The following is a 12743-nucleotide window of genomic DNA, read 5'->3' as shown; positions in this document are numbered from 1 at the left end:
ATGTTCAAAGGCAGTTCCTACTAATGGCCAGGCTGAATTCCAGTAAATAATGTCCCGAATGATATTTTGCCGCCTTCTTTGGCACTTCATGAAATCTTACCCCGATGAAGTGCTGAAACAAAGAGATTTTCTCTTAGAGAGTGTCTCATGTTGTAACCTATCCCATGGATTTTATGCTGTAATTCTTATCTCTTTTAAAATTTACTATCTTCTGTACAGTTTTCATGAAACTTTCTGTTACAGTAGTGAATAGCACAGATAAATGTCATTTTGTACAACTTTGAATTTACCCCAAGAGCTGAGAGAAAACTTGATCCTATACTTCAATCCGAGTTTCTTCTATAGTCCAACTTTGTTTCTCTACCATCAAGCTTCTCCTTTGTTGCTGCTCCAAGCCCCGTCCAAGGTGACCTTGAATACTTTCAGGGATGGGACACCCACAACTTCTCTGGGCAACCTGTTCCAGTGTTCCAGCACTCCCACAGTAAAAAAGGCCTTCCTTTCATCTAATATGTGTAGGAAATCATAAATCTAGGCATAGAAGCTTGGAGTGCAAATTTGAAATTCTTTGGATTTGAAGCACATTTTATATGAATACTGACTTACAGATGACTAAAAGATGTTGATGGGCATTTGAGCTGACAAGTTTTGAAAAAGTGCACGGAAATTAAAATTGAAACCACTAAAATTAAAAACTCCTTGCCATTTTCTTTTTCCTCTCCTATTCAAAATTGCATATGTCAGATATCAGTGCTTCATGCAAACCTCTCAGATGCTCTCAGAGAAAAAGCTTTTCTTTCAGACTAAGTTGCGGTTGACGTAGAACACTAGCAGGAGTGAAAGATTTTCTGGGCATCGGGGCAGCCCGTTCTCCTTGGATTTGTGTGCAGAATGCATTTTATCCAAACTGGAAAATAGATCCCAGCTCTGTTCTATTCATCATTCTTACTTCATCAGGCCAGAAGATTCTGTGAAAAGTAGCCTGTGGACCTTGAAGACAGCGCATGTGAACCAGATGAGAGGTGATAGAGAAGTTGAGGGAGAGAAGAAAGAGCATGAGGCTGAAACCAGAAAGTATTTCTCCACGTGATCATGGAAGATTGCAGGAGCCACTTGGTACTATCAAACCAGCCCAACTTGGCACTGGTGCCACCTTGGGTCTGGGAGCCATGTTGCATATCGTGCATTTTAAGGAGCCAGCTGGCCACACCCAGCCATATGCCCCCAAACACAAACCAAGGCCCTTTTCTCTGGCAAACAAAACTCAGCTGCCCTGCTTCTGGATGGCAGATTGCAGGAACCACTTGGTACTATCAAACCAGCCCAACTTGGCACTGGTGCCACCATGGGTCTGGTCACCATCCTGCCTATTGTAGCTTTTCAGGAGCCAGCCGGTCACTCTCAGCCATAGGCCCCCAAACACAAACCTCGGCCCGTTTCCCTGGCAAACAAAAGTAAGCTGCCCCGCTTCTGGATGGCAGATTGCAGGAGCTACTTAGTACTATCAAATCAGCCCGACTTGGCACAGGTGCCACCTTGGATCTGGGAACCATCCTGTGTATCGTGGATTTTCAGGGGCCAGCCAGCCACTCTCAGCCATATGCCCCCAAAAACAAACCACGGCCCTTTTCTCTGGCAAACAAAACTCAACTGCCCCTCTTCTGGATGGCAAATTTTAGGACGCACTTTGTACTACGAAAACCGCCCGACGTGGCACTGGTGCCACCTTGTGTCAGGGAACCATCCTGCATATCGAGCTTTTTAAGGAGCCAGCCGGCCAGGCCCAGCCATATACCCCCAAAAACAAACCACGGACCATTTCTCATGGAAAAAAAAATCCGCTGCCCCGCGTCTGGATGGCAGATTGCAGGAGCCACTTTGCACCATCAAACCAGCCCGACTTGGCACTGGTGCCACCTTGGGTCTGGGAACAATCCTGCGTATCGTACATATTCAGGAACCAGCCGAACACTCCCAGCCACAGGCCCCCAAACACAAACAACGGCCCATTTCCCTGGCAAACAAAACTCAGCTGCCCCGCTTCTGGATGGCAGTTTGCAGGAGCCACTTGGGACTATCAAACCAGCCCGACTTGGCACTGGTGCCACCTTGGGTCTGGGAACCATCCTGCGTATGGTGGATTCTAAGGAGCCAGCCGGCCACTCCCAGCCACAGGCCCCCAACAAAAACCACGGCCCTTTTTTCTGGCAAACAAAACTTAGCTGCCTCACTTCTGGATGGCAGATTGCAGGAGCCACTTGGTGTAATCAAACCAGCCCGACTTGGCACTGGTGCCACCTTGGGTCTGGGAACCATCCTGCGTATCGTGGATTCTAAGGAGCCAGCCGGCCACTCCCAGCCACAGGTCCCCAAACAAAATCAACGGCGCTGTTCCCTGGAAAACAAAACACGCCTGCCAACTTTTTGATGGAGTTTGCAGGAGCCACTTGGTACTATCAAACCAGCCCGACTTGGCACTGGTGCCACCTTGGGTCTGGGAAACATCCTGCGTATCGTGGATTCTTAGGAGCCAGCCGGCCACTCCTAGCCACAGGCCCCCAGACAAAAACCTAGGCCTATTTCTCTGGCAAACAAAAGTAAGCTGCCCCGCTTCTGGATGGCAGATTGCAGGAGACACTTGGTACTATCAAACCAGCCCAACTTGGCACTGGTGCCACCTTGGATCTGGGAACCATGCTGTGTATCGTGGATATTCAGGGGCCAGCCGGCCACTCTCAGCCATATGTCCCCAAACAGAAACCTCGGCCCGTTTCTCTGGCAAACAAAACTCAACTGCCCCTCTTCTGGATGGCAAATTGCAAGATGAACTTGATACTAAAACCGCAGGCCGACTTGGTAGTGGTGACACCTTGGGCCTGGGAACCATCATGCGTATCGAGCATTTTAAGGAGCCAGCCGGCCACTCCCAGCAATATGCCCCCAAAAACAATCCACGGAATTTTTCTCTGGCAAACAAAAATCTGCTGCCCCGCTTCTGGATGGCAGATTGCAGGAGCCACTTTGCACCATCAAACCAGCCCGACTTGGCACTGGTGCCACCTTGCATCTGGGAACCATGCTGCCTAGCGTGGATTTTCAGGAGCCAGCCGGCCACTCTCAGCCATAGGCCCCCAAACAAAACCCACGGCCCGTTTCCCTGGCAAACAAAATTAAGCTGCCCCGCTTCTGGATGGCAGATTGCAGGACGCACTTGGTAGTATCAAACCAGCCCGACTTGGCACTGGTGCCACCTTGGGTCTGGGAACCATCCTGCGTATTGTGGGTTCAAAGGAGCCAGCCGGCCACTCCCAGCCACAGGCCCCCAAATACAAACAACGGCGCTTTTCCCTGGAAAACAAAACTCGCCTGACAACTTTTTGATGGCAGATTGCCAGAGCCACTTGGTACTATCAAACCAGCCCAACTTGGCACTGGTGCCACCATGGGTCTGGTCACCATCCTGCCTATCGTAGCTTTTCAGGAGCCAGCCGGTCACTCCCAGCCATAGGTCCCCAGTCACAAACCTCGGCCCGTTTCCCTGGCAAACAAAAGTAAGCTGCCCCGCTTCTGGATGGCAGATTGCAGGAGCCACTTGGTACTATCAAACCAGCCCAACTTAGCACTGGTGCCACCTCTGGTCTGGGAACCATGCTGCGTAACACAGATTCTACGGCGCCAGTCGGCCACTCCCAGCCACAAGCTCCCAAACACAAACAACGGCGCTATTCTCTGGCAAAAAAAACTCCACTGCCCCTCTTCTGGATGGCAAATTGCAGGACGCACTTGGTACTATAAAAACAGCCCGACTTGGCACTGGTGCCACCTTGGGTCTGGGAACCATCCTGCGTATCGATCTTTTTAATGAGACAGCCGGCCACTCCCAGCCATATGCCCCCAAACACAACCCACGGCCCTTTTCTCTGGCAAACAAAACTCAACTGCACCGCTTCTGGATGGCAGATTGCAGGAGCCACTTGGTACTATCAAACCAGCCCGACTTGGCACTGGTGCCACCTTGGGTCTGGGAACCATCCTGCGTATGGTGGATTCTAAGGAGCCAGCCGGCCACTCCCAGCCACAGGCCCCCAACAAAAACCACGGCCCTTTTTTCTGGCAAACAAAACTTAGCTGCCTCACTTCTGGATGGCAGATTGCAGGAGCCACTTGGTGTAATCAAACCAGCCCGACTTGGCACTGGTGCCACCTTGGGTCTGGGAACCATCCTGCGTATCGTGGATTCTAAGGAGCCAGCCGGCCACTCCCAGCCACAGGCCCCCAAACAAAATCAACGGCGCTGTTCCCTGGAAAACAAAACACGCCTGCCAACTTTTTGATGGAGTTTGCAGGAGCCACTTGGTACTATCAAACCAGCCCGACTTGGCACTGGTGCCACCTTGGGTCTGGGAAACATCCTGCGTATCGTGGATTCTTAGGAGCCAGCCGGCCACTCCTAGCCACAGGCCCCCAGACAAAAACCTAGGCCTATTTCTCTGGCAAACAAAAGTAAGCTGCCCCGCTTCTGGATGGCAGATTGCAGGAGACACTTGGTACTATCAAACCAGCCCAACTTGGCACTGGTGCCACCTTGGATCTGGGAACCATGCTGTGTATCGTGGATATTCAGGGGCCAGCCGGCCACTCTCAGCCATATGTCCCCAAACAGAAACCTCGGCCCGTTTCTCTGGCAAACAAAACTCAACTGCCCCTCTTCTGGATGGCAAATTGCAGGATGAACTTGATACTAAAACCGCAGGCCGACTTGGTAGTGGTGACACCTTGGACCTGGGAACCATCATGCGTATCGAGCATTTTAAGGAGCCAGCCGGCCACTCCCAGCAATATGCCCCCAAAAACAATCCACGGAATTTTTCTCTGGCAAACAAAAATCAGCTGCCCCGCTTCTGGATGGCAGATTGCAGGAGCCACTTTGCACCATCAAACCAGCCCGACTTGGCACTGGTGCCACCTTGCATCTGGGAACCATGCTGCCTAGCGTGGATTTTCAGGAGCCAGCCGGCCACTCTCAGCCATAGGCCCCCAAACAAAACCCACGGCCCGTTTCCCTGGCAAACAAAATTAAGCTGCCCCGCTTCTGGATGGCAGATTGCAGGACGCACTTGGTAGTATCAAACCAGCCCGACTTGGCACTGGTGCCACCTTGGGTCTGGGAACCATCCTGCGTATCGTGGGTTCAAAGGAGCCAGCCGGCCACTCCCAGCCACAGGCCCCCAAATACAAACAACGGCGCTTTTCCCTGGAAAACAAAACTCGCCTGACAACTATTTGATGGCAGATTGCAGGAGCCACTTGGTACTATCAAACCAGCCCAACTTGGCACTGGTGCCACCATGGGTCTGGTCACCATCCTGCCTATCGTAGCTTTTCAGGAGCCAGCCGGTCACTCCCAGCCATAGGTCCCCAGTCACAAACCTCGGCCCGTTTCCCTGGCAAACAAAAGTAAGCTGCCCCACTTCTGGATGGCAGATTGCAGGAGCCACTTGGTACTATCAAACCAGCCCAACTTGGCACTGGTGCCACCTCTGGTCTGGGAACCATGCTGCGTAACACAGATTCTAAGGCGCCAGTCGGCCACTCCCAGCCACAAGCCCCCAAACACAAACAACGGCGCTATTCTCTGGCAAACAAAACTCCACTGCCCCTCTTCTGGATGGCAAATTGCAGGACGCACTTGGTACTATAAAAACAGCCCGACTTGGCGCTGGTGCCACCTTGGGTCTGGGAACCATCCTGCGTATCGATCTTTTTAATGAGACAGCCGGCCACTCCCAGCCATATGCCCCCAAACACAACCCACGGCCCTTTTCTCTGGCAAACAAAACTCAACTGCACCGCTTCTGGATGGCAGATTGCAGGAGCCACTTGGTACTATCAAACCAGCCCGACTTGGCACTAGTGCCACCTTGGGTCTGGGAACCATCCAGCCTATCGTGGATTTTAAGGAGCCAGCCGGCTACTCCCAGCCACAGGCCCCCAACAAAAACCACGGCCCTTTTTTCTGGCAAACAAAACTTAGCTGCCTCACTTCTGGATGGCAGATTGCAGGAGCCACTTGGTGTAATCAAACCAGCCCGACTTGGCACTGGTGCCACCTTGGGTCTGGGAACCATCCTGCGTATCGTGGATTCTAAGGAGCCAGCCGGCCACTCCCAGCCACAGGTCCCCAAACAAAATCAACGGCGCTGTTCCCTGGAAAACAAAACACGTCTGCCAACATTTTGATGGAGTTTGCAGGAGCCACTTGGTACTATCAAACCAGCCCGACTTGGCACTGGTGCCACCTTGAGTCTGGGAAACATCCTGCGTATCGTGGATTCTAAGGAGCCAGCCGGCCACTCCTAGCCACAGGCCCCCAGACAAAAACCTAGGCCTATTTCTCTGGCAAACCAAAGTAAGCTGCCCCGCTTCTGGATGGCAGATTGCAGGAGACACTTGGGACTATCAAACCAGCCCAACTTGGCACTGGTGCCACCTTGGATCTGGGAACCATGCTGTGTATCGTGGATATTCAGGGGCCAGCCGGCCACTCTCAGCCATATGTCCCCAAACAGAAACCTCGGCCCGTTTCTCTGGCAAACAAAACTCAACTGCCCCTCTTCTGGATGGCAAATTGCAGGATGAACTTGATACTAAAACCGCAGGCCGACTTGGTAGTGGTGACACCTTGGGCCTGGGAACCATCATGCGTATCGAGCATTTTAAGGAGCCAGCCGGCCACTCCCAGCAATATGCCCCCAAAAACAATCCACGGAATTTTTCTCTGGCAAACAAAAATCAGCTGCCCCGCTTCTGGATGGCAGATTGCAGGAGCCACTTTGCACCATCAAACCAGCCCGACTTGGCACTGGTGCCACCTTGCATCTGGGAACCATGCTGCCTAGCGTGGATTTTCAGGAGCCAGCCGGCCACTCTCAGCCATAGGCCCCCATAAAAAACCCACGGCCCGTTTCCCTGGCAAACAAAATTAAGCTGCCTCGCTTCTGGATGGCAGATTGCAGGACGCACTTGGTAGTATCAAACCAGCCCGACTTGGCACTGGTGCCACCTTGGGTCTGGGAACCATGCTGCGTATCATGGATTTTCAGGAGCCAGCCGTCCACTGCCAGCCACAGGCCCCGAAACACAAACAACAGCCTTTTTCTCTGGCAAACAAAATTCAGCTGCCCCGCTTCTGGATGGCAGATTGCAGGAACCACTTGGTACTAACAACCCAGCCCGACTTGGCACTGGTGCCACCTTGGGTCTGGGAACCATCCTGCGTATCATGGATTCTAAGGAGCCAGCTGGCCACTCCCAGCCACAGGCCCCAAAACACACACAACGGTGCTTTTCCCCGGAAAACAAAACTCGCCTGCCAAACATTTGATGGCAGATTGCAGGAGCCACTTGGTACTATCAAACCAGCCCAACTTGGCACTGGTGCCACCATGGGTCTGGTCACCATCCTGCCTATCGTAGCTTTTCAGGTGCCCGCCAGCCACCCCCAGCCAGAGGCCCCTAGACAAATATTTCGGCCCGTTTCCCTGGCAAACAAAAGTAAGCTACCCCGCTTCTGGATGGCAGATTGCAGGAGCCACTTTGCACCATCAAACCAGCCCAACTTGGCACTGGTGCCACCTCTGGTCTGGGAACCATCCTGCGTATCGTGGGTTCTAAGGAGCCAGCTCGCCACTCCCAGCCACAGGCCCCCAAACACAAACAACGGCGCTTTTCCCCGGAAAACAAAACTCGCCTGCCAAACATTTGATGGCAGATTGCAGGAGCCACTTGGTACTATCAAACCAGCCCAACTTGGCACTGGTGCCACCATGGGTCTGGTCACCATCCTGCCTATCGTAGCTTTTCAGGAGCCAGCCGGTCACTCCCAGCCATAGGCCCCCAGACAAAAACCTCGGCCCGTTTCCCTGGCAAACAAAAGTAAGCTGCCCCGCTTCGGCATGGCAGATTGCAGGAGCTATTTAGTACTATCAAACCAGCCCGACTTGGCACTGGTGACACCTCTGGTCTGGGAACCATCCTGCCTATCGTGGATTTTCAGGGGCCAGCCGGCCACTCTCAGCCATATGCCCCCAAAAACAAACCACGGCCCTTTTCTCTGGCAAACAAAACTCAACTGCCCCTCTTCTGGATGGCAAATTTTAGGACGCACTTTGTACTACGAAAACCGCCCGACGTGGCACTGGTGCCACCTTGTGTCAGGGAACCATCCTGCATATCGAGCTTTTTAAGGAGCCAGCCGGCCACGCCCAGCCATATACCCCCAAAAACAAACCACGGACCATTTCTCATGGAAACAAAAATCCGCTGCCCCGCGTCTGGATGGCAGATTGCAGGAGCCACTTTGCACCATCAAACCAGCCCGACTTGGCACTGGTGCCACCTTGGGTCTGGGAACAATCCTGCATATCGTGGATTCTAAGGAGCCAGCCGGCCACTCCCAGCCACAGGCCCCCAAACAAAAACAACGGCGCTTTTCCCTGGAAAACAAAACTCGCCTCCCAGCTTTTTGATGGCAGATTGCAGGAGCCACTTGGTACTATCAAATCATCCCAACTTGGCACTGGTGCCACTATGGGTCTGGGAAGCATCCTGCCTATTGTAGCATTTCAGGAGCCAGCCGGTCACTCCCAGCCATAGGCCCCCAGACACAAACCTCGGACCGTTTCCCTGGCAAACAAAATTAAGCTGCCCCGATTCTGGATGGCAGATTGCAGGAGCCACTTGGTAGTGTCAAACCAGCCCGACTTGGCACTGGTGCCACCTTGGGTCTGGGAACCATCCTGCGTATCGTGGATTCTAAGCAGCCACCCAGCCACTCTGAGCCACAGGCCCCCAAACACAAACAACGGCGCTTTTCCCTGGAAAACAAAACTCGCCTGCCAAATTTTTGATGGCAGATTGCAGGAGCCACTTGGTACTATCAAACCAGCCCAACTTGGTACTGGTGCCACCATGGGTCTGGTCACCATCCTGCCTATCGTAGCTTTTCAGGAGCCAGCCGGTCACTCCCAGCCATAGGCCCCCAGACAAATATCTCGGCCCGTTTCCCTGGCAAACAAAAGTAAGCTGCCCCGCTTCTGGATGGCAGATTACAGCAGCCACATGGTACTATCAAACCAGGCCAACATGGCACTGGTGCCACCTTGGCTCTGGGAACCATCCTGCCTATCGTGGATTTTCAGGGGGCAGCCGGCCACTCTCAGCCATATGCCCCCAAACACATACCACGGCCCTTTGCTCTGGCAAACAAAACTCAACTGCCCCTCTTCTGGATGGCAAATTGCAGGACGCACTTGGTACTACGAAAACAGCCCGACTTGGCAGTGATGCCACCTTGGGTCAGGGAACAATCCTGCGTATCGATCTTTTTAAGGAGCCAGCCGGTCACTCCCAGCCATAGGCCCCCAGACAGAAAGCTCTACCCGTTTCCCTGGCAAACAAAAGTAAGCTACCCCGCTTCTGGATGGCAGATTGCAGGAGTCACTTTGCACCATCAAACCAGCCCGACTTGGCACTGGTGCCACCTCTGGTCTGGGACCCATCCTGCGTATCGTGGATTCTAAGGAGACAGCTGGCCACTCCCAGCCACAGGCCCCCAAACACAAACAACGGCGCTTTTCCCTGGAAAACAAAACTCGCTTGCCAACTTTTTGATGGCAGATTGCAGGAGCCACTTGGTACTATCAAACCACCCCAACTTGGCAACAAGTGGTTCCTGCAATCTGACATCCAGAAGCGGGGCAGCTTACTTTTGTTTGCCAGGGAAATGGACCGTTGTTTGTGTTTGGAGGCGTATGGCTGGGAGTGGCCGACTGGCTCCTGAAAAGCTACGATAGGCAGGATGGTGACCAGACCCATGGTGGCACCAGTGCCAAGTTGGGCTGGTTTGATAGTACCAAGTGGCTCCTGCAATCTGCCATCAAAAAGTTGGCAGGCGAGTTTTGTTTTCCAGGGAAAAGCGCCATTGTTTGTGTTTGGGGACCTGTGGTTGGGAGTGCCCGGCTGGCTCCTTAGAAACCACGATACGCAGCATGGTTACCAGACAAGAGGTGCCACCAGTGCCAAGTTGTGCTGGTTTGATACTGCCAAGTGGTTCCTGCAATCTGCCATCCAGAAACGGGGCAGCTTACTTTTGTTTGCCACGGAAACGGGCCGTTGTTTGTGTTTGGGGGCCTGTGGCTGGGAGTGGCCGACTGGCTCCTTAGAATCCACGATACGCAGGATGGGTCCCAGACCAGAGGTGGCACCAGTGCCAAGTCGGGCTGGTTTGATAGTACCAAGTGGCTCCTGCAATCTGCCATCCAGAAGCGGGGCAGCTTACTTTTGTTTGCCAGGGAAACGGGCCGAGGTTTGTGACTGGGGACCTATGGCTGGGAGTGACCGGCTGGCTCCTGAAAAGTTACGATAGGCAGGATTGTGACCAGACCCATGGTGGCACCAGTGCCAAGTTGGGCTGGTTTGATAGTACCAAGTGGCTCCTGTAATCTGCCATCAAATAGTTGGTAGGCGAGTTTTGTTTTCCAGGGAAAAGCGCCGTTGTTTGTGTTTGGGGGCCTGTGGTAGGGAGTGGCCGGCTGGCTAATTAGAATCCACGACAGGCAGGATGGTTCCCAGACCAGAGGTGACACCAGTGCCAAGTCGGGCTAGTTTGATGGTGAAAAGTGGCTCCTGCAATCTGCCATCCAGAAGCGGGTTAACTTACTTTTGTTTGCCAGGGAAAAGGGCCGAGGTTTTTGTCTGGGGGCCTATGGCTGGGAGTGACCGGCTGTCTCCTGAAAAGCTACGATAGGCAGGATGGTGACCAGACCCATGGTGGCACCAGTGCCAAGTTGGGCTGGTTTGATAGTACCAAGTGGCTCCTGCAATCTGCCATCAAAAAGTTGGCAGGCGAGTTTGTTATCCAGGGAAAAGCGCCGTTGTTTTTGTTTGGGGGCCTGTGGCTGGGAGTGGCCGGATGGCTAATTAGAATCCACGATACGCAGCATGGTTCCCAGACCTGAGGTGGCAGCAGTGCCAAGTTGGGCTGGTTTGATACTACCAAGTGCGTCCTGCAATCTGCCATCCAGAAGCGGGGCAGCTTACTTTTGTTTTCCAGGGAAACGGGCCGAGGTTTTGTCTGGGGGCCTATGGCAGGGAGTGACCGGCTGGCTCCTGAGAAACTACGATAGGCAGGATGGTGACCAGACCCATGGTGGCACCAGTGCCAAGTTGGGCTGGTTTGATAGTACCAAGTGGCTCCTGCAATCTGCCATCAAAATGTTGGCAGGCGAGTTTTGTTTTCCAGGGAAAAGCGCCGTTGTTTGTGTTTGGGGGCCTGTGGCTGGGAGTGGCCGGCTGGCTCCTTAGAATCCAAAATACGCAGGATGGTTCCCAGACCCAAGGTGGCACCAGTGCCAAGTTGGGGTGGTTTGATTGTAGCAAATGGTTCCTGCAATCTGCCATCCAGAAGCGGGGCAGCTTACTTCTGTTTGCCAGGGAAACGGGCCGAGCTTTGTGTCTGGGGGCCTATGGCTGGGAGTGACCGGCTGGCTCCTGAAAAGCTACGATAGGCAGGATGGTGACCAGACCCATGGTGGCACCAGTGCCATGTTCGGCTGATTTCATAGTACCAAGTGGCTCCTGCAATCTGCCATCAAAATGTTGGGAGGCGAGTTTTGTTTTCCAGGGAAAAGCGCCGTTGTTTGTGTCTGCGGGCCTGTGGCTGGAGTGGCCGGCTGGCTCCTTAGAATCCACAATACGCAGCATGGTTCCCAGACCCAAGGTGGCACCAGTGCCAAGTTGGGCTGGTTTAATAGTACCAAGTGGTTCCTGCAATCTGCCATCAAAAAGTTGTCAGGCGAGTTTTGTTTTCCAGGGAAAATCGCCGTTGTTTTTGTTTGGGGGCCTGTGGCTGGGAGTGGCCGGCTGGCTCCTTAGGATCCACGATACCCAGGATGGTACCCAGACCAGAGGTGGCACCAGTACCAAGTCGGGCTGGTTTGATAATAACAAGTGGATCCTGCAATCTGCCATCCAGAAGCGGGGCAGCTTACTTTTGTTTGCCAGGGAAACGGTCCGAGCTTTGTGTCTGGGGGCCTATGGCTGGGAGTGACCGGCTGGCTCCTGAAAAGCTACGATAGGCAGGATGGTGACCAGACCCATGGTGGCACCAGTGCCAAGATGGGCTGGTTTGATAGTACCAAGTGGCTCCTGCAATCTGCCATCAAAATGTTGGCAGGCGAGTTTTGTTTTCAAGGGAAAAGCGCCGTTGTTTGTGTTTGGGCGCCTGTGGCACGGAGTGGCCGGGTGGCTGCTTAGAATCCACGATACGCAGGATGGTTCCCAGACCCAAGGTGGCACCAGTGCCAAGTCGGGCTGTTTTGACACTACCAAGTGGCTCCTGCAATCTGCCATCCAGAATCGGGGCAGCTTAATTTTGTTTGCCAGGGAAACGGTCCGAGGTTTGTGATGGGGGCCTATGGCTGGGAGTGACCGGCTGGCTCCTGAAATGGTACAATTGGCAGGATGGTTCCCAGACCCATAATGGCACCAGTGCCAAGTTGGGATGATTTGATAGTACCAAGTGGCTCCTGCAATCTGCCATCAAAAAGCTGGCAGGCGAGTTTTCTTTTCCAGGGAAAAGCGCCGTTGATTTTGTTTGGAGGCCTGTGGCTGGCAGTGGCTGCCTGTCGTCTTAGAATCCGGGTTACGCAGAATGGTTCCCAGAGCCAAGGTGGCACCAGTGC

Source organism: Melospiza melodia, chromosome 4 (genome assembly GCF_035770615.1).
Source record: "Melospiza melodia melodia isolate bMelMel2 chromosome 4, bMelMel2.pri, whole genome shotgun sequence".
Classification (NCBI taxonomy): domain Eukaryota; kingdom Metazoa; phylum Chordata; class Aves; order Passeriformes; family Passerellidae; genus Melospiza; species Melospiza melodia.
The sequence above is the reverse complement of the archived record's forward strand: the minus strand, read 5'-3'. Positions refer to the sequence as shown.